Here is a 26,891-nt window from a genome sequence, read left to right as displayed (position 1 = left end):
GTGTAGCCATAAAGAATTTTTGAGTGGATCGAGCTATTGACTTCTGTGAACTAAACTGCTGATTTTCTGATAACACAGATAAAATTTGCTCCAAAACCCCTTTCTATACAGGTCTACTTCTCCCATATTCTTTCTTTTCCATTGCCTCTGGTGGAACTCAGAGGTTTTTTCAAACCATTGCATTAACTATCAGCTATCATTAAAGAGAGAACTCATAACTGGAAAAACTTGTAGTTTTTGGTACCTGCCAGTGGTTGGAGAAGTCATTGACCCTAAAGGAGAATTATTACCTCTCTTCTTCCAAACCAGCATAATTTTTAATTGTTTTTTATAAATAAATACTCTTGTGCCTAGAAATAAGTGTATCTCCCCACTTCTCACCAAAAAGTTTCACTTTGTAGCAAAGGGAAGCTATGGTGTAGATCTAAAACTGGTTAAATATATAGATTGACTGTGTGATGCTAATTTATAAATCTATAAATAACACACTACACCTAAGGTTCAGAGTCCATGGCAGAAGATGGAGTGGGGAGATTATAAGAGCCAGTGAAACAGGATACCTGCTGTGAAATAATGTCACTTAACAGGACAATGTAGTTGCATCCAGAAAATACCAATAACACTGTTTTCTAAACACGACATAATGACAACACTGGTCTACATGATTACAGTATTTTAATGGACAACCAAGTAATTGAGCCATATAAACACACAGGACCCAAACAGCATACCAAGCTATGCTTCTCTAACTTTGTTTCCCTCTACCTCAAGTATAATTTATTTTGCATATTGAGGCAAATAATGAAGGACTGGACTTTTATAGCATCCTTAAACTGAGTTGTTCAAACAGCTTTCATTTTAGATATCTTTTCAAATTATGAAAAATATTATTTTTAGATGTGTAGTTATGAAAATTCTTTCCTTTACCTTCAAAGAGGCCCCAGCAATGCTGAAGTCTGGTGGCAGCCACCACCCAGGAGGATGGTGAAACATAGCTTAGATAAAATGCTGGTGAGAATTTTAAAAAGCCACGAGTTAATTTTTATTTGCAATTGAATCACAAATTAAGATCTAAGAGTTATATAGAAATTGACCTTTAATATTGCATGTGAAAATGTGAATCTTAGCTTTATGCATTATCCTAAAGTCATTGCATGCTGAGTAGACAAAATATCCCTTGACTGAGTCAGTCTTCAATGTGCTTACAAGAAAAACCATGTATCAATATATGAAGAGAATAGATGAGCAGTGGCACCAATTGCTGGGAAATCAGTTATACAGTCATCTTCCAGCCAACTTTAGAAAAAATGCCAGTTTAGTGTGACCATGAACCAAGTCAATTATTACATGTGCCTACACAGACACAGGCAAAGACACATGCACATGTGTGTGCACATGTGCGCGCGTGCGCGCGCGCACACACACACACACACACACACACTCTCTTTCCAAAACTAAACCAAAGCAAAGATATTAAAAAGATATATTAGTAGACTTTTCTTTCCTTCACTTTATTCTTCCTGTCTGCCGGACACAGAGATTGAGCAGGTGAACTAAATTGAGCTATGTATCAGTTCTTTGTAAAACAAATTGTAAAAGAGTAATTTTTAATGTACATTTCTAGGAGAACCTTCACTTCTCCCTTCCTTACTTGGTTCGGTGGCTACAGCTTGATGTGTTTAAAGGGTGAAGATTTTATTTGAAATTCACATTAGTTATTGCCCTGCATGGAGGTTCTCACTACCTCTGCCAGCTCAGCCTTAACTGCTTCATAATAGAAAATAAATGTTTGATTTTCCCCTCTAACACTCAAGGCAACCTGACTCAAACCATTAAGTGGCTTTCAAATAGTCATGAGATGGATGAGAATGTCCCCCAAGCCTCATGTATTTTAGCACTTGGTTCTTAGTTGGTGATGCTGTTGCCAAACTTTAAGAGGTAGAGCCCTGTAATAAATCACTAGGGGAGGGCTTTGACTGACCATTGGTTTTACCCACTTTTTGATATCTGAGCTTCTTGTATGCATTTCAGATGTAATCATAGAAATTCTTCCTCCTGCTGACAAGATGGGCTGTTATGACCTCTAGACCTCAGGAAATTTAAGCAAAAATAAAAGTTGCCTTCCTTAAGTTGTTTTGGTCATGGTATTGTTTATCAGAGCTACAGAAAAGTTACTAATACACTATTTGTCTCAAAACTTAATGCCTTTGTAGTTTCATGGAAATATAGAAAATTTGTAGGACAAGGGGAGCCCAAGGATACCATATCATCTAAAACTGTTGCAGGGAATCTATTTTAGTTACTTTTCACTCCTGATCTCCTTCTAGCAAGGGGGTCTTATTGAAAACATAAAATGGGAGGTTTCTTGGGAACAGAATGCAGTTGCTGGGGCCTCTAGGATCTCACAAGTGACACCTTATCTTCATTTGTTGAATTTTGCTGTTTTGACATCAGAGAGAAACTATTTTAAATCCTTTCTTACTTGGATCCCACCGCAAAGAGAATGGTGGGGAGTTAGAAAGAGGTTTTGCGTTAAACAGATCGCCTAGATTATAAAAGGAAAGAAATTACCTTACTGTACTTTAGGGAGAATGCCTTCGGCTCGAGTCTTTTGAGTGGGTTGCTCAGGAAACACAGAAATACAAGCAGCCCCTGGGGTTTGACTTGAAGACATTTACAGGTATATATTTGTCTCTAGGTCAATCAAATTGCCCATGGACTCCAGAAGAATACACTTATAAGCAGATATTCTGCTCTTTCCATGTTCCGAAAATGCTACTCATGAATTCACCCAAACCAACTAACTAATTAGTGCCATAATTTATATTAAAAATTCAGTCTTGGTAATAGCTATTTAATGTCTTTGTCATTCTGTATTGTTTTAATGAAAATTGATGCTAAGAGATTGAAGAGAATATTGTTCCAGAGTTTTGGTTTTTTTTTCTACAAAAAGGATTTTATTTTTATCCTGGGAAAGTCAGCATAAGATTTAGAAGAATGTGGCGAAATTTTTGGTTTTACTAAGAGATAATAGCCGCTATAACAAAGAATGACCCATGGAAGCCTAAAACCTTAAGTTGAATCTTAAGCTTTCTGTCTTAGTACTTGCATGGCCTTGGGTACTCTTCTTACATGGATAAGAGTAGATATATATAGTTGAAAGAATTAAACAAGATGACCTAATTAAACTCTCTTCTTTAGTGATGATCCTATATGACTTTAAACAGGAAGAAAGAGAAGTTGAAGATAATAGCAACTAGAAAGAGAAGGATATAAATAGGGGACAATTCCATTAAAAAAAAAGAATGAATTCATTTAGTGGATAGATGCCACAAAGCAGAGGCTGCAGCTGTGGGAAGATGTGGCACACTGGAGGGTATCAACTGGACTCCTAAGACTGGACCATGTTCTAACTGTGGTTCAGAGCTGAGATACATGACTTAAAGACAATCTTAGGAAGTAGGAGATAGCTGATGGCAGATTCAGCACTGTGATTATTCACCAAGGAGATGAGATTATATGCTATGCCGGCGATGGAAATATCACCTTAACAAGCATGGACAGCCCGCGATCGACTATAAAATTCATTTGGTATCTGCAATAATTCAAAAAAGCCAGGTGATACACCAGTAACAAGCAGAGACATAAATTTTAATTCAGGAGGCTCATCAGTGTCTTGGTCTGCAAGGGACAAAATCTACACTCTCTGGCTCAGTAATCTTATCTAATGGGAAGAGAAAGCATTTTGAAGCGACACTCATCACTTCTAGGGAATCATCTCTAAAAAATTAGTTCATGTGTTTGTGTGCATGTGTGTGCACATATATATTCAATTCCTAGTTAAATTCTTTAAGAAGTAGAGCAGGTAGGAAACAATCAGTAAATGTTTGAATTATATATGAGCTCACACTTCTTATTCTCAAGGCAATTGTTTCTCCACTGGCAGCCTGATGGCTTTATTAATGCCTTCAGTAAAAGTAGGGCTGGCCACATTTTGTGGCCTGTGGGGAAAAGAAAACTAACTTATGTAATACAAACATGACTCTAAAATGAAAACACATTTTCCTTCACTAACACCCTCTAAAAGGTAATTATCTTTTTGCGAAGAAATAGAAAAACGTGGTAGGCATGATTCAGGAATTTGCTAGTCTCTGCTGCAGAGCCAGGCCAAGACAGAATGGCTTCCTATACAGCAGCCATTCCTGTGTGGGCTACTATGCCCTTTTACATAGCCTCATACATGTGTCTGAGTGTCTGCCTTGTTGCCTGCATAAAGTAACCTGCTAATAAACATTGAAAGGGTGACTGGCTTCTACCCTTCCATTATACTTTTAAAAGGTGTGCCTCATATCTCATCTCGCTTCCTCTTTCCTTCACCCTTCTCTCCTTCATGTTTTGCTACTTTCTCCCCTTCTCCTTCCCCAATGCTCTTCTTCATTATAGCTTTCCTCCTCTCAATCTTTCTTCTTTTTAGTTCTTCCTTTATCTCTCTTACATTCATGTATTATATAAGGATATACTTGTAAGGCAGAGTAGGACACATTTACATAGCATACATTATATAATATACACAAACATATGTATGTTTTCTTTATGCATGCCTTCTCTTTAGAAGATCTAAGCATGTATGTGTTTATGTATGCACACACACACACACACACACACACACACACACACACACGAACTCTTGTCTATCCTAGAGCTATCACCTTAGCCTGCTATTATCATTACAACATGATCTCTTTTTACAACTTCAATGATATTTAGTCATCAGGATTTGTTTTACTTCCATCCCTTTAGCTTTCTTTCTCAAGCTTAAAAACCACTAAATGAAGGCCATCTCATTGGAATCATCTCTGCATCCTCACTGCCTGGTCCATTTACACTGATGTTTGTTTTCCATCATAGTAATCCCAAGTATCTGAATATATGTATTAGCCTGCCTGCTTTGCTTTCATTTTTATATTTTATCATCACTCTCCATTTCATAGAATACTAGCAGGTAATTTAATGTTTCATATCTCCATCATAAAAACTTGGAATGGGGCCTGGAACTGGTAGGAGAATAGTGCATATCTTTTTCAGAAGTGAACCAATCCCTCTCTCGCTCAGGTGGGACACAATACCTGCATGAAATAAGCAATTAAAAATGTCCACTGTGCAAGTCAAATGAGGCCCATTAGTTACCAACTTCCACCATAGATCACTCTGCAATTAGAAAGCATCCTATTGGAATTATTAACAACATATTCCAGTTAGTTCTTAATCTGCATAATGTATTCATAAAATATGGAACTTCATGGGATAGCTTGTAGTTTCTAAAATTTGTTTTGTTTTCTGTTTTTTTTTAAAGCCTGGCCTTGAAATCACAATCTTCCTGCCTCAGCTATTTGAGTAGTAGATAAGCACCACCATAAGCAGAATTTTCTGATAAATTAGTTGAAAACTATATCCTATAATAGCTTAATTAGTAGAGTTTCTATGTAAGATGGCAAGATTGTGCAAACACATGTTAATAAATTATCTGCTATTTGTTCTATTGGATCCAAAATGCCTTAATAATAACAATAGCATTAATTTTTATATAATTTATCATGCTTTTAATTTTATTGTATTTTTGTGTGTTTATTTTTAAAATATTTCTTTTCTTTTTGAAAATGCAATATAATTACAGCATTTCTCCCTCTCCCCTTTTCTCCAAAGACCCCCATATGTTTCTCCTTACTCTCTTTTAAATTCATTGCCTCTTTTAAATTAATTTTTGCAACACACATATAAGTATATAAATCTGTATATATATACACACACACATATCCCTGAATGCATAAGTACGGACTGCTCTGACTGTTTTTAGGGCTGAACATTTGGTACTAGACAACAAATTGGTGTTCCCTTCTCTGGAAAAGACAATTTCTCCCACTCTCAGCGTTCATGAAGTGCCTCTTACACTTTGGGTCATTTTTTCCCCACCTACTTTGGCATGTTTTATTTTTTCCTCCTTGTTCAGCTCATGTTTAGGCAGTCAAGTTGTTGCAATAACATTATAGTTATAACTTCTTATATTATTAGAAGACACAGTCTCACAGCAAGCTCATTGATCCTCTGGCTCTTAGAATCCCGAGGTTCCCTTTTCTGCAATGGGAGCCTGTATATGCACTGATTAATAGCTGTGCCTCTGAGAGCTGAACTCCACAAGTTTGAAATTTCATTTGTTGGTGCTTTCTGTAATGAGTTCTCCCTATTAAAAAGGAAGTATTCTTAATGGCAAGGAAAGACTACACCTAACTGTTGGTATACAAATACTTAGAGTGTTGTTTAAGATTTGGCTGGTTTAGTAAGATGGTGTTTATAGGTTTCCCTCCAAAATTCATGAATTTACATTTTATTAGCACTGGGTATTGGCAAGATTTCCAATACCAGGCATGGTTTCTCTCTGAATGAGCAGGTTTTAAGTCCAATTAAAAAGCCATTGGTTACTGCTAAGGTATGTGTTGAGGTTATCTTGCCATGCCAATCATCATAGTTCATAGGTGTCACAGCTAGGTAAAACTGATGTTTGCTTCCCTCCTTTGGATGCTTGCATAGTGCCTTTTGTCAACATGAAATTCAGTCCTCAGTGAGGAGGCATTCAGGTTAGTTCCAGCTCAAGGGACCATTAAGCCATGTGTCTGAAATTTATGGTGTCTTCAACAATTGGAACTTACCTTCAACCTTTGAGGCTTAACCAAGGTCAATTGCAAAACTCTGCAATGTTTGTGCAGTCTCTTGGACAAACCTGACCAACAACTTAAAATAGGGCTTTTTATGTCTGATTTGCCATTCTTGTAAGATTGTCTTTGGTTCTTGGACTGAATACTACTAGACTAGATCACAAAGTTTTACTTAAATATCTGTGTGTCTATCTATCTATCTATCTTCTATCTATTTATCTATCTATCTATCTATCTATCATCTATCTTCTATCTATCTATCTTCTATCTATCATCTATCTATCTATCTGTCTGTCTATCTATCTATCTATCTATCTATCCATCCACATTTACCTGTATTATAGGGTTTGTATACATTTAAGTAGATAGTTAATAGTATGACTCCTTATGACTTATTCAGACATCCATACTGAAATTTTACTCCTTTCCTCTTTGTTCTATATTTATTAACCACCTCCACTAATAAAAGCTCCTCTTTTCTGATTCCCTGAATCAAATCCCTTGAACCTTGTTTTTCTTCTCTCTGTCATTTTTTTAAAAAGTCTGCTGTGTAGGTGAATGAACACATGAATATGTTAAAATTGAAAGTATGTTTCAGAGTTCTCAGGTTTGTTAAGAAATCTAAGCTCATCTTCCAATCCCTAAATCTCCACTCTATTCTCTCTTCTCTTTTATCTGTGCATACAATTTTCCATTAATGGTACAGTGGTATGCATAAGTATTAAGGTTTAGAAAGAAGTAGTGAGATGAAGAGGGACTGGGTAACTTATTGGGATTGACAATTGCATTCTGGCTGTAGCCTTCCTTTATCTCTCACTCCATTAAAATATGGCATGTAACACAAATTAATAAGTTCACATTTTTACTTCTATATGCAATCAACACTGCTAAGTAATTTATTTTTATTTCTGGACTTCTTCCAAAAGTCTTAAAACTATCAGATTATGTTGAACAACTGTGAGAGCACTACCCAACCTAAAGAAGCTGAGCATCAAAATCTTTGAAAAACAAGAGCAAAATTCTTATTTGACTTTTCTTCTCATTGCCTGTCGCTACATGTGCATTGCTATCGGATAATTCAAGAAGAACCTAAATAGAAAACCTGATTTAGGAAAAAAAACTTACAAAATAGTTTTAACATCAAGAATTATAAAGAATTACTATAAATCTATATTATTAAAACTTGTATTGTGTGTTTATGTTTGTGTTTTTGTGTGCATGCGTATGTGTGTACCTGTGTGTGTTAAGAAGTATCAGTGGAGAAATGCCAGCACCAACTATATACCTATTTCTCAAAATCTTTGTTAGTGTACTAGTAATTTTCTCGTACATTTTACTCAATATCTTCTACTATATCTTCAAGAGCATAAAATTTTGTGAACACAAATTTCTTAGAATAAGTGTTATCATATGGAAAAGCTCCAAGACAATCAACCACTGGCTCCAGTAACTTATGTAACAACTACACACTGATAGACACTATGTTCAGGGCCATTTTAGGAATGTAGGTATGATTTTGTTTTACACTGAAAGTATCAGCATTGTATAGGATTCATCTACACTTTTCTAATTCATGATATCTACATAGACATGTAGGTAAAGATTGCATAGACAGATAGAGATAGATAAAGATATACAATCAACTTACATATGTTGATTTAGAAATGAACATACAAACCACCTGTTATAAATATGATTTAAATGAATTTAAGTAATATCAAATTGAATAAGCAAAGGAAAGAACATATGCTGAAAGTGGTGAGTTATAGATAGAACAGTTTTAAATAAGCTGTTAAAAACTTATTAAAATATCATGTAAATAAAATCAACCAAGAGCATGTATGGAAAAGAAAGTTCGACACTACATCACAGTTCAGATCCCATCAATAGGTGTGCCTATGCATCCTGCTATTCATATGGGGGAAGGATGTTTTTACCCCTTTGAGATGAAGTTCCCTTACATTGCCCACACAAGCATCAAACATTTGCACAGATGTGATCTTTATGATGTAGTGCTTCTCTGGAATTGTGAAGTAATTTTTAAAAACATTTTAAGTTGTACATCTCTCAAACTTGTCTCAAACTTGTATATATTTTCAAACTTGTCCTCTCCTTCCATTTGTTTTTAGACAATTCACTCTCTATACTTTATCACTATTACTTCTGTTTTTATTTTAAAAAAATGGAAGACTACAGTCTTTGAGTGGTTCTGCTCTTAGGTTGTTTTCCTGTGTAAAGATCAAAGCATATTTTGCATAGTTGTTAGAAAATCATCAGTATCAGTGTATTTGGAAGTACTCAAATAGTATAGAACCCTGAAAGATATCCGAAGTCTGATCAAAGGTTGCTGTCCCTTCCACACTCCAAGAAAAACTCAGTAAGTTCAGGGGAAATATATAGGCTAAATTCATAATTAGTTATGAGCTGAAGTTTAAATGGCCTAATTTGAGACATTCCAAAAAGAAATCACCATGAAAGTATGCAAAACATGAAGCATGTAGTATTTATAAACAAGACCAGATACTGTTAATCAGCAATGTCTCGCCCTCAAGATGTATAAGACTGTTGGAGTGGGCAGAGACCATAGATGATCTTTGATGACAAAATGTAGCCTTGTAACATTGAAGAGATGATAACATATAAACAGTAGGTGCCATGTACATAACAAGGAAGGAGGTAAATGCAGCAAAAAAAAATGTTTAAGGGACAGGTTGTCATGGAACAGGCAAGCATTGACAGTGTTAGAGTAGAACAGAGAAATCAGAGTCCACTTAGAGGGGTCTGTTCAAAGAAAAGAAGCGTTTGTTTAAGCATATTCTCACTGTGCCACCACTATGCTCCATCCTCCTGTCCTCCAGTTCCTCCTCTCATCTCTTTTGCAAGTACCTCTTTTTCAGCATTTCCTCTCTTGCTAAGGTCGTTTCATCCACTCAGCTGCCCAAGCAGGAAGCTAAAACTAACTTAAGTTCAACTTCTTCCTCTCCCTGGCATCACACAATTCCACAAACCCTTCTTTAGATTGCCCACTCACATCTGGAATGAAGACAAAACCAAAACAAAATTACAACAGAAAAACAGCTATTTGTTCCTGTCCATTCAATTTTACATGGTTCCCCCAGGGTCAGTCTGCTTTCTCTAAAGTCAGAATCATTGGTTCTAAGCTCAGATTTCATCAAGTTCCACTCGTTTTTTAAAATCTGAACATAGATAACAAACACATAATTTGGAATGATATGCTTTTATTTTATTTTATTTTTTGGTTGTCTCGCACTCTCCCTTAAAAACTAGCGTTTGTCATGCCTATTCTGTACTGTAAAATGAGCACTCCGTTGCTAAATATTTGTCCTTTACAGAACAATCACCCCAATCCATTGCCTTCCCCTTTCAAAGCTCAGTTCAAGAACTCTCTCTTCTAGGAGATCTTCTGTCATTCATCCTGGGATGAACAGCTACTTGATAAAGTAACCATCCTTTCTTTATTGATCCTTAGCGCTTATTACACATCTCTTCTTCAGAGAGAGAGCTGTGATGTTTTTGTTGTTGTCAGGAGATTTCTTTTTAAATCTGCAAATGTGATCATGAACGTAACAAGCAGAAATTTAAATTTGTTTAATGAAATACAAATTCATGACTAGTAAAACAGACAACTAGGTAAAGAAGAGTAACTACAGGGACAACCTACTTTCTTCAAAGCATGATCAGTTCATTACAATTTGTTGTGAGTTTTCTATGTATAAAATAATGTATGCTCTCTGAAAGTAGATGATTTTAAAAGCCCCATGTTCAATTTGTACCCAGATTTCTTTAATGTTTCGGTATTTCTGTGTTGAATTTGAACTCAGTTTTATCCTTTACCAGATTCAAACTGTCTAACTCCTTTCAATTAAAAGGAAGTAGCAATGACTTACAGGACCTATAAATGTATTTAAAAATCCACAATTGCTTTATTTATAGAGCAACATAAAAATGTAATTCAGGTACCTTTTAAAAATGGACACAGACTAAGCAGAGAAGATGAGGCAAAGAGGATTACTTAGTGATCTGAAAGTTGCCTCTGTAGTATCTTGAACTGCAGCTACAAATCCAGCCTGGGTCAAGACAACCTGTCATTCTCAGGAGATAGAGCACTGCCTATCTTGCAGCTCACTGTGTGTGTGTTTTTCATATTTCTCGAGGACTCCATGTACTTAAAAAAGCTTCTTGGAATTTTCTTATAAATGATAATGCTGCCTTTAATAAGCTCAGCCAAATTCAGAGAGCTCCCTGAATTTATAACTGTCAGCTCTGGATAATGCCCTTGGGTTCTTAGCCATTCTACAAAAATCAAATTCAGCCAACAGTTCAGAATTTGAGTTTTCCAGAAAGTTAAATCTTCCTACTTTCTTCCACTTTTCCTGTGTCCCATAATGAACTGAGTATCTAATTTCTATTAACAGATTCTTTTTTTGCAAATGTATCAAATGAATGCCTAAGAGAACTGAGAAAAATATCCAATGTCTACTAACATGGTACTTGGGAGAAGTGACATCATGTTTTTTTTTTTTGCTGCTAGAACATCTGTTTGTCACTGTCTACATGTGCCAAGACATATAGAATAGGGTGCATATGCATCACTTAGAAGATTTATAAGTGATAACATTTTATCTTAACTCTTGGAGATATTTCCATGTCAAATATTTATGAGACAGGGAATTTTTTTTTTTACACAAATAAAGGGAGATAGGATTTTTTCTCATGGAGGACTTTCAGAATTCCTAACAACATTCCTTTCAGGACAAGAGAATCAGTGCTGATACCTCAAAATATTGTGTTCTGAATATAGCTATACAGTGGGAGAAGCACCTTCATGCAACCCCCACTTCTCCATACATATACACTCTATATACATCCTTGGAGAATAGTTCCAATATAGGTACCAAGAACTGTTGGATAGGTATACAGAAGGATATTAGACCTCAAGAAAACAGAAACAGAAAAATATTCAATAATGGATTGGCCTGATTCACGAGTATCTATCATTCAAAATGATAAAGGCTGCTTTAGCCTTGAAGGAGCTTTCATCCACACACAAACAATTGATTGCAAATGGCATGTGGTCTTATAAGGGAGATGAAAAATCAGAAAAGTGGGCAATATCAATGGGGAAATTGAATTTCAGGCCAGAAGTGTGCTTGGAATCAATCTGCTGGTGTTCCTGAAGTATTTCAAAGGGATAACAATGTGGACATTATAAAATCATGACTTAGCCAAGGAGACTCATATTCTTTCTCAAGTGCTGGGACTAATTTCAGAAGGTACTTTTCCATTGAGGGGATCTTAGCATCTCTCATCATAGAACAGAGCCTCTTCCAACCAAGGTAGGCTTAGGTACAAAGTTGCTGCATCAAAGCACTGAGCCTTCTTTGGGTCCCATAGCACATGAAAACAAAATAAGCTTTGTTTTCAGCATAAAGTGCATTTTTGTTTGTTTGTTTTAATAAACCACAGGAACGGTGTAAAGCCCAGAAAACATGACAAGATGTTGTGGCCTCGTGATGCATTAGGAAAGACTACATACACATGTAGGAAGTCAAAACCTCTCTGCTAGGTAACTTTCAATCTTCCTTTGAAGGGGGACCAATGTAATGTAAGGGGACCAAACCTTTTGGTCAGGATGTTAGAACAAACTTAATCCAGGGAGCAGAAAACATAGTTTCAGAGATATTCAAACAGCAATCCATGAGACCTGTGAAAGTGCTCCTATATATGTCAACAGAGACTTTTCAGATTAAGTAAAGATGCAGATAAAATACAGTTATGACAGCATATCCTGAATTACATTAGTTTGCCCAACTTATCACAATGTTCCTAAAAGATGGAAGAGGATGGTTGCAGAGATGGAAGAGGCCTTATGACAAGCAATTTAGAGATCACGTTTCCAACTAGAAACTGATAAAGCAAAGAAATATATTTACAGGAAAGCCTTCAGAAGAAGCATAGTTTTATGGAATAGTTTAAGATGCTTTTCCTGGAATGTAATAGTTTATTTTTTTATATTATTAGAAGGTACAAATTTTATACCAATTTGTTATGAGACAATGGGTAATTAACATACTGGTTGTGCTTCACTTCATCTTAGATATTGCTTTACAGGGGAACCATATTTTGATCATTCATTGTCTTCAGATTCCTTTATTTCATTCATTTTCTCATTTGCCTTGCAGTTACCATCTGGTATATTCTACTCCTGCTGTGTGAAGCTGGAGAACATTTCTGCTTAGATCATGACTTCAACAAGATGATGAAACAGTGCAGGTAGATAAAATACCAAATGATATGAATGGACAAGATCTGGGTTTACATATTAATATGCAAGGAAGGGGAGGCCAATCAGATTTAGGAAGATGATTGTCAGAAACTTTAAGAGGAAACTGAAATGGTGTTTTGCTTGTAGTCAAGAAAACAGAGAAAACATAGAAAACAACATAGAAAACAACATAGACATAGAAAACAACAACAAAGACATAGAAAACAACAACAAAGACATAGAAAACAACATCAAAGACATAGAAAACAACAACAACAACTCCAAAGTCAAAGAACTTGATGTGTTTTTGTGTGGTTGTAGAAGTCAATCATCTTTGCAGACAGAATCAAAACCAGAGATCTAATTCTAGTAGTTACGGTTTGCTTTTTCTATTGTGAGTTCATAAAAAAACCTTATTAACTATGTTTTTAAAAGCTGGCTGGTACAAATTTGGAATCAGAGAGATAAATAAAAAGCCAGAATGATATTGCAACATCTGACCTTTTAAAACAGGCCAGTTGGAAAGAAGCAGAGGCACACAGGAGCACAAAGTACTTTATCATCAGCTCTTTGACCAATTCTGCATCTCTGCACTGACTGCAGCCAACTGCAAGAAGAAGCTTCCTTGACCAAGAATGAGAGCATCCAAGGACTATGTGTATATATGTACACATTTTTAGCAGGCAATTTTATAACAAGACCATTTAGCCAAATAGTACTAGCTTGTTATATCCTAATACCTATGAATTCATCAACTATGGGGTTTTTGAGCAGAATCACTGGTCAAATATGAAATTTGCTCTTACAGAGATGGTCTCAAATAGACTCAGTGCTCAGTTCTAAACAGGACTCCTATATAATCCTGCTTACATCTTGCTGCCCTATCCATGGATTAGAAAATTTTGTAGAAGAGAGGACAGAAAAAAATAGTTATATGTGTGATAAGGGTATAAGATTCTGTATTCTAGACACAGCATGACTTTGCCATCATGGACACATAACAGTTCTGGTTATTTTCACCAGGACCTCCATGATATCAAACAACTCAAATTTATAGGATAGAAGAAGTAGAGAATTTCTGGGTCCTTCTTTTTTTGAGAAGGTGACAATTTTTAGAAAATAGAAAATCATTCTTTTTCAATGATGTAGTAATTGATAGGATTCCCATGTTCAGTAGGTGACCCTTTATCCATGCACATAAGGCAGCATAACTGGACTTAGTGGATCATTGGGAAAAAATCATGATATTATTTGGGGATCATATAGGATATTATAGGAGTGCATTAGAGCAACTAAAGGATAGAGTGAGGGGGCATATGTAATATTTTATGGAATATATGTGTGAAATTCTCAAGAGTAAAGAAAAACGCTAAAGAAGGAAACATAAGAGAGTACAAACGAAAACAATCCAAAAAATACAAAGAAAGGAAAGACACCTGGAGTTGACTGTTTATTGACTATAACAGGAAGAGAAAAAGAAGAGAAAGAGTGAATCTGAGCTGAGGAGTTGGTGGTTAGAATGTCACATCGTACAAGAGAAGGCATAAGGAGACATCAGGCTTAGTGAATACAAGTATTTCATGCACACACACATTGCTCTGTTTTCATACTCACAGAGAGTCTATTTCCTGAAGGCAGGGACTACATTTTCTATAATTTTAGACTTTCTCTTAACTATAATCATTCTGGGCATACGATAAATTCTTGTTGAGATGAAAAGAATATTGTGCTCAGCAAGAATGATGTGTATTTGGATTTCAATTCAAAGTGGTGCTTGGGGTATAAAATTACCCCGAGGGTCAATCAACATAGCTCTAGGCAAAGGCATATCTCTTAGAAATGGATTAAAGAATCATTGATGTTGGGATTTTTATTTCTTCAAGCATGATGCATTATCTTCAATAATAGAGAAAAGAAACAAGTTCCCCTGTGTTAAATTTCTTTGATTTTAGGCAGAAAAGCTAAGCAGGGTAGAATTTCTATATCTTTGTTGATAATCTAAGAAACTGAACAAGTATTTTTGATCACCTACTATGTTTCTGGAGTTTCTCTGCACAGAGATAAAGGGTTTTTGTTTTGTTGTTGTTTTGTTTTATTCTGTTAATTTCAAAAACATGGTTGGGGTTATAGCTCAGTAGTATGGTACCTGCCTAGATATTCAACTTTGACACCTAGTGTAAACCCAACAGAAATAAAACCGATTAAATTTTCTACAATGTTGATCAATTGCTCTACTACAGACTTTATGACTAAATATTTAAAATACTGAATTAAGAGTAACTAATTTAGACATGGTGCTAGCCTTTGCAAAATGAACAAAGTCTATTAACCCATTAGTTGGATCTACTCAGACACCATAAATTTTTGTTTTGACTTTCATCTTATATATTCCTCTAAATCACCAGTTAAAATCCATGATTCTGTTTGTGGTCACCCAGAAGAATAAGCCTATGAACATTTCTCCAGTTTAATATCAAATGAGTGTAAGACCTTCAGTGAACAAAGCATTCTAACTGTATACTGCTTCCAATGAATAGACAGACCTTGCCCTCACAGTGAAACCCTTGGGGGCCAAGCAGATTTGAGTCTTGGTTACGTGGTAACATAGACAACAAACAAGTGTCATGGCACTTGAGAACAGATGGTGTGTATTTTTCTGGATGAGTTAACGGTATTTTTTCAGCATAAAGCAAGAACAATAGGTCAGAATTCAGCAGAGCATTATTAACCCCAGGTAACTGGCAAAGAAAATGGTGATCTTTTCAGCAAACACCATTTCCAGGGTTTAATCTGGTGTCCAGGGTTAGTAATTGCTTCTCTAATGCTTGAATATGAAGAATTCAGAACAAAAAATGATTTCTTGTGCTGACAATGTAGCACATATTTTTTTTTTAATATTTTGAAGACAGAGGGGAGGGTTGGGCAGGGAGAGAGGGGGAAGGAGAGAGAAGTTACTTGTTAATCTTGCCATGCATTACTCTTAACACTGAGGGAATAAAGAAACATTGGTTTAATTTCTGACTTGCAAAAATAAAATTGTACATTAACCACAGAGAACCCTGCAGCAGTTATAGCCTGTTCACATACAAACCCCATCCCCTACCCCAAGAGACAGTCAGCCTGACACCAGGATTGTGTTTTCTAAGCTAAATACAAATCCCCTCTGTGGAGTTAGGCAATTCATTACAAACAGGCTGGCTTTACCCAGTGGTTGAGAAATCAGATAGAGATTCTGTGTAAAGATGCTGAAATAAAAGGGCAGGCAAGACAAAGGGGGCAGATACAGAAAAAAAAAAAAAAAGACAGAGGCAGTCAGAAAGGAAGAGACAGCACCATTGCCTTTGGCAGTGCCAGGAAATCACCTGGGAGCTTGTCAAGAGCAGATTGATATTCAGTAGGTCCACATGGGGCTGAAGAGTCCATATTCCTAACAAGCTCTCAGGGGGCACTTGGCATCCCAGAAAATAAGAGTTCCCAGGACTACTGAGAGAAACGGAGGTAGCACTTCCTTGTGTTTAAGGAAGTTCTATGTACCAAACTTGCCCTTACAAGGTTCATGTGCTCCTCCTTCTTCATGTTCTCTTGTGGGACCCAGGTTTGCTTCTGTCTGGCATCCTTTCCTTTGTTTTAGTTTCAGGCTCTGCTTAATGTCAGCTGTGTAACACAGAGATCTGGTTTTGAGCAAAGTGTGCTCTCTCTGATTTGAAAGAATCATTTTCTTTAACACCGGTTCATCCCCAGACTGTGGGAGAATCCATTTCATCTTTAGGCCACTGTTTATATTCAAAGACAGCTTGCATACTAACCTAGAAAAAGCCTCTAGAGATGACTAACCAGGAGAAAAATGACAAATTTATGGAAATTTTAGAGAGAGAAAGAAAGAAAGAGAGATTATAAACTGCTAGTAACTGAAGAAGAGAGTACTATGATTATTAAAAATAATTTAATGACTTTTGAAAACACCCTTCATGCTTCAGTTGTCTCCATGTGAAAAACGGAATCGGACCAGAAGGTCTGGTGTGGGTGGAATTCAAGTCTGTCTCCACTGCTGTCTAAATATTTCTTTAGTCAAGGAAGAAACATTTCCTGTAAATCATTTGCATAAAAGCCAGCTTCTGTTGCCAACTAGAAATGCAGGGGAAAGATGAGGGGGTAGGACAAAGATGAGGGAGAGAAGCCACTCTTTAACACCTGCGTCCTCCCTTAAGAGGTACTCTTCCTACTAGGACAAGCACACACGAGCAAGGGCTTTTCTTTCTGGAGAAATGCAGAAGATTAAAAACAGAGTAAAGCGATTATTAAAATCTATCATATTGCACAGAAGGCAGAGTGGCGTGAGATGACAGCAATGAGCCTGCCAGTGTTATAAAGTGATGAGCATTGGACTTCAGTTTCAAAAATTTAATTTTCTCTTGCATAAATAATGCGATGGCTGACACGGCTCAGTCACATTTGGAAACTGGAGATGGTGGGATGTATTCTACAGGGGTTAGAAGCCATGTCATTCTTTTCAATAAGGCTAATACTAACATCTGAAAATGGACCCTTAACAGTAAGCATAGCTGTAGACTTATAGACCTTCTATAGGTAATCTGGTGATGGTGTTTTTGAACTTAAAATACTATCAGTACCATCAATAAAACTATAATCTGTCTGCACTTTTAGACATGAAAATACTAATGAAAATTGTTGATATGATTTTTTAAATTTATTTTGTTAAAGTTTTTGGTTTTCACTACTAAGTAAATCAAAATAATCTAGCTGAAATGTGCATGGCAAGAGTATTTGGAAACTCAGTGAGAATCAGACAAGTGTAAGCCTCTTCATGTTCACATCCAAAATTAGCTGAATAAGCTAATGTATATGAAATAAAACTTTTGAAGTAAGATATCAAATAGCCACGACAGTACATAATTAAAAATTAAATTACAAACTCAGTTTTAAAACTTACATCTGACAATTAGGACAAAGATAACCATAGGCTGAAAAGAAGAGAATGTGGTTTTTCATAAAGTATAAGTCATTTGGAATAAGAATATTACACCCTTCCATGTTGTACTGGCCTTGATGTTTCTAACTGTGAAATGGGAATGGCAAAAATGTTGACATCACTGTTTGGTGCCAGAACTGTATAAACTGTGAACACAAAAAGCAAATGTTATCTTCCAAGAAACATACATTTTTCTTGTTTGTTTTATTGGGATAGACAAGTAGCACCTTTTTATCAAATGAGCAAGATTCATAGAGTTCCTCACAGAAGAGCAGAGCAGGTTGGCTGTGAAGGAAAGATGACAAGTGTAAGAGAAAAGATGGCTAATGAGAACTAATTACCAGAAAGAAAGAAAAAAAGAAAGAAAGAAAGAAAGAAAGAAAGAAAGAAAGAAAGAAAGAAAGAAAGAAAGAAAAGGACAGTTAAACTGCAGGCAATGGTCTATATCTTTGAGGGAGAAGTAAGCAAATGATCCAGAGGGAAGACCACCAGTTACCTGCAGGAAAGCTGTGAGCCTTACCTACTCTCACCGCTCACTCTTGTGATTTCTCTGCTTCTATATTATCAGCTTTTTTTTTTTTTTTTAATCACCACAAAGCTGGTTCTCAGCCTTCCACAAACTGACACAGAGAAACACAAAACAAATCAAGGCAGGAAAAAGGGCAGGATGAAAAGAAATATTTCCCTACTTACTCCTTTGATATGACAGAAAACAGAGGAGGAGCCCAGGGAGAAAGATTTAGAAAATGCATTAAATCTTCCTCTTGCCTTGCCTCGGGTAGGGTGCTCTGCTCACTGCTCAGCTTTCTCTCTAGCCAGAGAATGTAGTTTACCCATGGCCACAAGCAAGGTGGGCTGGATAATGAGGATATTAAAGGATGCCAATTCTGTGGATGTGAAAGGAACAAAGCCAAAGGAAAGAATGAGAAAAAAATAGAGAAATAAAAAATAAACCAGGGAAAAATCAAGATCCACAGAAGGATAAAAAGACTCACACGGACAACAAATATATTAGAGGACTCTCAAACACACTTCCAGGTTTCAAAGACCTCAAGGAGATTTGGAAAGAGACCATTTTTTTTTTCTAGAAATCTGAGTACAAGGGCAAATTGTGAACTAAGCATGTTAAGATATATAATTTATCAGACTCCTTCAAAGTGTCAGACATCTATGTGGCTTTTTTAAAATCAAATATTCTTACTTATTAGTCATCATTAGATTTCAAGTGTCTCAGAAAGCTTGAAGTCTCTGAAACGAGTACCTCCTCCTTTCCATACATAAAATTTAACTTCTCTAATCTTCAATCTACTGAGTTTTCTAAGAATATGAATACAACACAATGTTACTGAAAAATGGTCTATTGCAGGTTGGTAAACTGTTGACATTACAGAGGGAAGAGAAGGAAAGAAAAAACAAACAGTTGGCAGGAAGATGTCAGCAGAGTAAGAGTGCAGCCATTCCCTTTTAAGCAGTCAGAAGATTTCTAGTATTTAAAAGGTCTGCAACAGGTAAATACAACAAAACTAAATTCTCTCTCTCTCTCTCCCTCTCTCTCTCTCTCTCTCTCTCTCTCACACACACACACACACACACACCTACTTTGAGAATCCTGAGTTTCTTAACTACAAAGATGTTACCTGCCATATATTTCAACCTCAATTCATCTCATAAGTGAAGAAACTAAAACCATAAAGGATGGGGTGATTTGGCCAACTGAGGCCTCTGTGAGTAGCATTTCTAATATGTGTGTGTGTGTGTGTGTGTGTGTGTGTGTGTGATGACTTGCCCCAGTATCCTCTTCATAACACCATGATGCTATCTTAGGGATGTGTCACCAGATCAAATAGTCCTGTATTATACAAAAGAAACTATACTTTGTGTTTAAACAAAACAAATTGGGAACCCTTTCAGCACCATTTAGGAGTGGCTTTTGGTAAATGCCAGTTATAATCCAGTTAGAATGCTCAGGAGAAGTATGTAGATCTGAAGAAGTAAGGGTGGATACAAGATAATGCAAAGACTATGACAAAATTTGCACAACCCAAAACTGCCCTAAGGATCTTTTTGCTACTTTTTCTATTATTCATATTTTCTATTATTAATTTTTATGCTGTAAGAAAAAAGTGAACAGCACATTTAAGGGACCCAGCAAACTTGGTTCTCATTACATCACATCTCCTAACTACCAACAGATCTTTCTTTTTGGGAAAACGAAAAATAAATGATTCTCTTGCCAATCATCACGAATGCCTTCAAGGTCCTTTCATAGCAGCTGAAAAATCCTGCTTAAACTTTCTTCTTCCCTTCAGAGCTGATGATCAAAAGAAGATGCAAAACCTTTTCTTAATTGCCCACTAAAAGCTTCACTGCTAGGAAGTAGAAGCTCAGGTAGTGCAACTCTTATTTAAGTGAGAAAGCAAAGATAAGGAAAAATGTTTGGATTCTGTTCTAGGAGTCAAAAACAAAAACAAAAAACAAAACAAAAAACTCCAGTATACACATAATACAAGCTGGATGGTCTGTTTTACAGAGAATGGACAGTATTTGTACCAGAAAACTATGTGACAAAGGGCACTTGGACAATGACCTTTTTAAAAAACAAAGTTTAAGTATCCTTGTTTGGTAATGTGAAAAATTATATTTTCTCTATGCAATGATTATCTTTAAAATATCACATAGCTCTGTTCTCAACTGTTCATAAGCATCTGGTATCTTATGCTGAAAATTGGTACACGTATCCTCTTGAATGTTTTTTGCACATGTAAATGAGGGTATGCTTGTTTATATGTGAGTATGTATGTTCATCTGTGAGTATGTGCATATTAGAGTGAGTATGCAGTTATACATATGTGCATGTGTGTGAAGAAAGGTAGATGTGTTCTTTGTTCTCTATTTGCTTTGGGAGGGACTCTTTCAGAATTGTAGTTTATCAGTGTGGCTAGTCTAGCTATCCAAGCCAGCTTGCCACAGATAGTCCCACTCTCTGCTTCTACTAACACTGTGATTATAATTTGGCTACCAAAACTGCTCAGTTTTTTTCCCCTTAGGAGATACTGAAGATATATACTCAAGTCCTCAAGCTGGCATGACAAACACTTTACCTACAGCTTTCTCCTCAGCATCCTCTTCTGAATTTAAGGCTCGGTTTGGAAAAGAATTAAAGTTGAAATGAAATATGAAAAGGAGAGAGAGAGAGAGAGAGAGAGAGAGAGAGAGAGAGAGAGAGAGAGAGAGATCCTCTGTGTTAGGAACCACCAGACATATTTATTTACTTAATTTGTACAGCTATCTTTCCTTTGATAAAATAGACATGGTTTTCTCAGTTGACACCAAGAACCATGCATAGCACATAATAGGCATTTCATTGGAATGTTTTTAAAAAGGACTAATAAACAGTTCCCTAGTTGTATAGCATTAACTTTATTGTTCTTCTAGGAAAGCTAAGGTTCAGAAAGATTAAATTTTTTGGTCATGGTACTCAAATTAACCATCAGACAGAGACTAAATATAAGTTAGCGGTGTCTACATTTACCACTGGGAATCTATTTTCTCTACTCTGTTGGCTTGGAGAAAAGAATGAGGAATTAAACACAATTCATAAAATTTTATTCTCTAGAGGTGAGGAGGTGAAGCATTCTATAGAAAGGAAAATAATGTTAATTAGATTATCCTTAGCCCATGACATGATTATACACAGTGCATTGACCACCTGAGGATTTATTACAAAATAATATGAGCGTATATTGCAGAGTAAGAACATAAAAGACCAAATCTAATTCCAGATGATTTCAAGGCAATAGGGCTAGAGCATCTTTTGGCAGGCAATCTGGGATTCTAGCCTCATCATTGTCTAGCAGTATATGATTCTCCATCCATTCAGCATCAGTGGTCCTTGGTTTCTTCTCATATTTATAATGGATGGGAAGTTAAAGGTTAGGAGGAACTACTCCATCTCTCATATGTTCTTCTTTCCCCTCCAAACACAAAGAGGTAGCCAACACCAAGAATTGATACATATATCAATTTCCCTGCATTTTCTTTCTTCAAGAACACCATTCTGCTTTCATAGCTTCTGTTTGGTTACTTATGTGCTCAGTTCAAAAACACTGGAAGTTAAGAATGGGAAATACTTTGTTCTTATCCTGGGACATGGAAAGTGAATGTTGATATCAGTGTTGGCCATCTATCAGAAATATATTTTCCTCTATATTTGCCCCTAGTTTATAATGGCATTTTGATCAGATATCTTTTCAAAATTTTACTTTAGAATTTATAGATTATGATCTCTGAAGACTTATGGAAAGAACAGGGTAAATATTAACATAAACTGTATTTATGAATAATGGGTGCTCCTAGAAATGAGAGCCTTTATTCATGCTTTTTTGTGCTTTATTATGTATTTACATCAGGTCCTATAAAGGAGGACAGAAAAGAAAAGTATGTGAGTCAAGAATGAAGAGGACAATGAATTGATGACCAACTACACTCTCATCCCCATGTTAAGAGAACAACAAAGATGGGTGGATACTGTGTCCTAGTAAAGTCTTGGCCTCACTGTGCTTGAGGTGTCTTGTCTTCTATTAAGTCTAGTCATATTGTGCAGTGTAGTACATTAGATCTAGAAGAATATCTACCACATTTTTGAAAATAGTCCAAAATGTGAATTTTCACAGGAAATGCACTAATGTTTCATGTTGACTCAATTCCTCAAAAACAAAAAAACTCTATGGGCCAAATAAAATGTCTGTGGGCTGAATTTGGCTAGGGGATTATTTGTTTAAGATCAGTTTAGGAATGCCTGCCTTTGACAATTAGTGTTTCTTTCTTGAGCAATCAGAATGTATATCTCCTTGGACATGTTTCTATGCACGTCATTTAGTAATTAACTACTAGACAGCAAAACAGAAGAAAACAAAGCAGTAGACATATAATTACAAATTAACTGTGACATCCCGGAAATGAAAAAGCAGCTTTGATGTGGAGATTGTCCATTTAAACAACAACAACAACAACAACAACAACAACAACAACAACAACAACAACAACAGAAAGCACCGGAGTCTGTTCTCATGTGCCCAGGAAACAAGACTCAGAATTAATTACTCAAATGACTTGGGAAGTTATTCTGCTAGTAGTAGGAAGATGGTATGTCCAACTCATGTACAGCTGATGTGTCCTGAAATGTGAATGGGTTTGACATTGCTTCAAAGGAGAAAGCCTTCCTCTATGAGGAGGTAAAAGAAAATAGGAACAATGTTAAAAATCATTCTGTACCCAAAAATTACGCCCAAGGAGAGTAAAACACTTAAATAGTAAGCTTTTTATAATTTTAAGTTTAAAATAGTTTTCCAAATGATATTCTAGATAATCATATAATTTCTTATCTTTTCAAGTTATTTTTATTAATGTATATGTCTGTGTCTGTGTTCATGTAGGTACACATGTGTGCTAATAGCCATAGAGACTTGAAGAGGATGCCAGATCCCTTGGAAGTGGAGCTACTGTAGGTTATGAGCTTCCATGTGGGTGATTTGAATCCGACTCTGGTCCTCTGGATAATACATGCTCTTAACTTCTGAGCCATTTCTTCATCTCTAGCCATATAGCTTCCCCAAGAACAATTGAAAGAAGACCTATCTTGAAGACTTTCTGGGAGATCTCAGCTTTATTGAAACATACTGGTTACCAAAGTCTGATGACACAATGCCAGCAAGTGTGCAGAGCCAAAAAAAAAAAAAAATAGAAAGAAGGGTATATACTATGTAGAAGAGAGTCAAAATGAAGACCTGTGAATGACAGTGGACCAAGCCACTTCATAAACACCATGTTGAAAGAGAGTAGCCACAAAGGTAATAATAACCATATATTTGGATTGTAAGCTTAAGACAACACCCCAGCCGAGGCTATAATAACTTTCTGTTTCTTATTATATTCTCCTAAAGTTTGAACATCCCCAAACACGAAATTTAACATGAAGGAAAATTCTAAAATAAGCCCTATGTTATTTTATATATAAGTCATTTTCTTGTTCTTTCTTTTGAAACATATTAGTAAAAATGGCATGCTCTTAGGATGTGCCTTTACTAACCACAGTTTAGAAAGGAGCCATGCAGTAAAATGGATACAAAGCTACACGGCTGCCTTAAATCCATAGTGGATGCTTGAGAGAGAAGCTTCCAGTTTTTCTCTCCTGCCATTCATTCAGATTTCATAGGCCTGTGTCTCAGAAATTTCCAACTTCCTGGGAGTGAGAAGGGCATGACTTTTTCATTTCCAGATTCAAAGGTACTTCCACTCTCACATGCTGAGGAGCTATAAACCTTCAGTTCAAGAATTCAATTATATACCTTGTTGTGCCTATAAATCTGGCCTCTACTTATCTATCTTGAGAATGTATATTTGAAGATAAGTAACAAAGAGAAAATATGAATGCATAATTAAACATAGCTCTATGACTAAACACAAACCCAAGATTTACCTTGAGTTAAGTGTGGGTAGGATAGGACTCAGCAAAAGACATGACACGTTCTCACAGTTCTAAGAAATAAAGGCCCTGTACTTATTGTCTCTGGCAGACCTAACACTAGAAAATACCGGAATTGTAATGACTATCTCCTTTTCTTCTTATTACAGCACAGAGTAACAGATGGGAGATCTCAACTAAAAATGTCAGTAGTTTATTGACTGAGCTTTTTACTGGATTCCATAATAGCAATACATTGAATTATTATCTCTCCTTTCAGGGACTAAGGGGTATGATTGTTATTCAGGAAATCCTAGCATGTTTGTTTGCTTTCTTTCTTCCCTCATTTCAAGTGTTATTTCATTTCTAAGATACTTATACTTGTCTCATTCCACAATGCAATCCCATGAAAGAAATATTTTCTTTCTAAGGAATAACTCAATGCTCAGACTCTTAGTCTGTACCACCTGCTGGAGGGTGACATACATCTCATTAAAGATAGCTGCTGTTATTAATGATGGAGCACAGTTCAATGAGTACAGTAAAACTTTAAACATAAGCATAAAGCAAAATGCTAAAGATAAATTAGGGCTGCAGTGAAACTCAGCTTCAATAAAGCATCTCGGTGAAATATCTATATTCAGTCTCACTCTAGTACACTAGAAAATGCTGGCTTCTGAGCATTAACCACGGGCACACTACATAACAAATCGGCAGACTTTGATCTCTCATTCATCCTGCAAGTACACAGAAACCTAAATCTGAAGCTACAACCTAAAAACCTTTAGGGGAATCCCTTCATAAATATAAATTCACACAAAACATCTTTTTTTTTTGTAGGGCATATTTTATGGATTGTGTAGTATGTACAGTATCAGGATGCTAGAAATGGACTAAGTGTTTTAAATGATTTCATCCAAAATTTCCTTCTGTTTTCATACTGTCTGAATAACTGAAAGCATTTCTCGGGATGATTTTTCTCATTGTTACAATTGCTTTCCCCACCTGTGAGTAAGGTTCTGATCTACAGGTTTGTATTACTGTTTCCTTATCTTATTAAGTAATGCTGTTTCCTGCCTTTCTTGCACAAGTAGCATCTTCTGGCTAACAAGAAAGCTAGAAAATTCATCTTTTAATTAAATGCTTATTTTGTTTTCCCCGAGGACAATTAATTGTAGAAATCCTTTCTTGATATTTCTTTCCCCTCTATCTCTATCCCAATATACATCCCAAGTGTCTTCTGAAGTAGCAACCATCCCATCTGGCTGAGAAGTGATGGACACAGCTCTTTAATCACACTGTACACTCCGTTCTTGGCACCTCCCCACCAGGAAGACATCAACAAATTGGATGGATTTCAGAAAACAGCCAGAAAAAAAAATGATTAAAGCAATGGAGGCAATGACTTACGAAAAAAGATGAAAAGTGCCAAACCTGAATAGTTTGGCAATGCGGCCCTTTAGGTGGCATGTGATAACTGTCTATCAGTGTCTGAAGAATGTAAACAAGCAGTAAAGAGGGAAGATTTTGAGAACCATGTGGGAAGTAAGCATTGCCATAGCCTGGGATTGGAGAAACGGGTGTAAAGGGATATTTGTTTATCAGTTCAGATTCTGCTGGGAATTGGAGTGATTTACAAAAGACTTGCTACTATGTAGTTATAAGATGGGCTTGACCTTCATTGAGAATTGGTATGTGAAGGAATAAATTATTTCTGTGTGCATGTATATGTGTCATGTGTATGCCATTTTTTTCAGCTCGCCAAATGTATGCTATCAACAAATTATTAACATTAACATGGCCTTGTGCCATATTTGGTTCATTTTAGATAGGTTTAACACAAGCTAAAACTAAACAGTTGAGGCAGACAGAGAAGCTAAAAAAGTATCCATCCCACACTCTGATTTGTAACCTTTTATTCTTATAGTAATTAATACTCCAGAACTTCATGGACTTTTAGACTTCATGGACCACAGCAATAAAGCACATAAGAAGTTCTGATTTAAGCAATGCCATGCTTTCCTTCTGTCTATTTTATTTCGGGAGCAGTTTAGATGATGAAATACTCTCTGGGCAAAATTCTAGATGTGGCCCAAAGTTGAAGTTAATCTTCTTCCACTTCTTTGATGAGCACTTTCTTATTTGATAGGTTCCATTACATCTTCATTCCTTAACCTATATGAATAACAATCCTCAGATTCTTTTCTGATGCAAGGTGTCAAAATTCACTTGATAAGATACTCTGCCATTTGCAAGAATATTTACTATACAATCTAAATCAAAGTGTTAAGATATGGAGCTTAAGTATGCTTAAGATATCATTTGCTCTTGCCAGCTTTGGGGCCTCTAAATCCTTTTGCACACTTACCTGACTCTATGTACTCACTTAGTAACTATAGGAGAAATGAACCAGGTATGAACTCCTTTCCCTCATTGGAAACT

General features: G+C 36.1%; 1 protein-coding gene and 1 long non-coding RNA gene across 4 annotated transcripts in view; one reads left to right on the top strand and one right to left on the bottom strand.

The window, feature by feature from the left end:
• Lsamp (limbic system associated membrane protein) overlaps nt 1-26,891 on the bottom strand; it is a 2,034,784-nt gene that overhangs the window by 779,504 nt on the left and 1,228,389 nt on the right. The gene's annotated exons all lie outside the window — the stretch shown is intronic.
• LOC143444053 (uncharacterized) lies at nt 15,620-26,163 on the top strand. The gene is made up of 4 exons (XR_013113578.1): nt 15,620-15,730; nt 19,353-19,494; nt 22,396-23,298; nt 23,422-26,163. It is a non-coding gene; the product is annotated as an uncharacterized LOC143444053 (long non-coding RNA).

Source organism: Arvicanthis niloticus, chromosome 12 (assembly GCF_011762505.2).
Source record: "Arvicanthis niloticus isolate mArvNil1 chromosome 12, mArvNil1.pat.X, whole genome shotgun sequence".
In the NCBI taxonomy this organism is placed as follows: Eukaryota; Metazoa; Chordata; class Mammalia; order Rodentia; family Muridae; genus Arvicanthis; species Arvicanthis niloticus.
The sequence above is the reverse complement of the archived record's forward strand: the minus strand, read 5'-3'. Positions and strand labels throughout refer to the sequence as shown.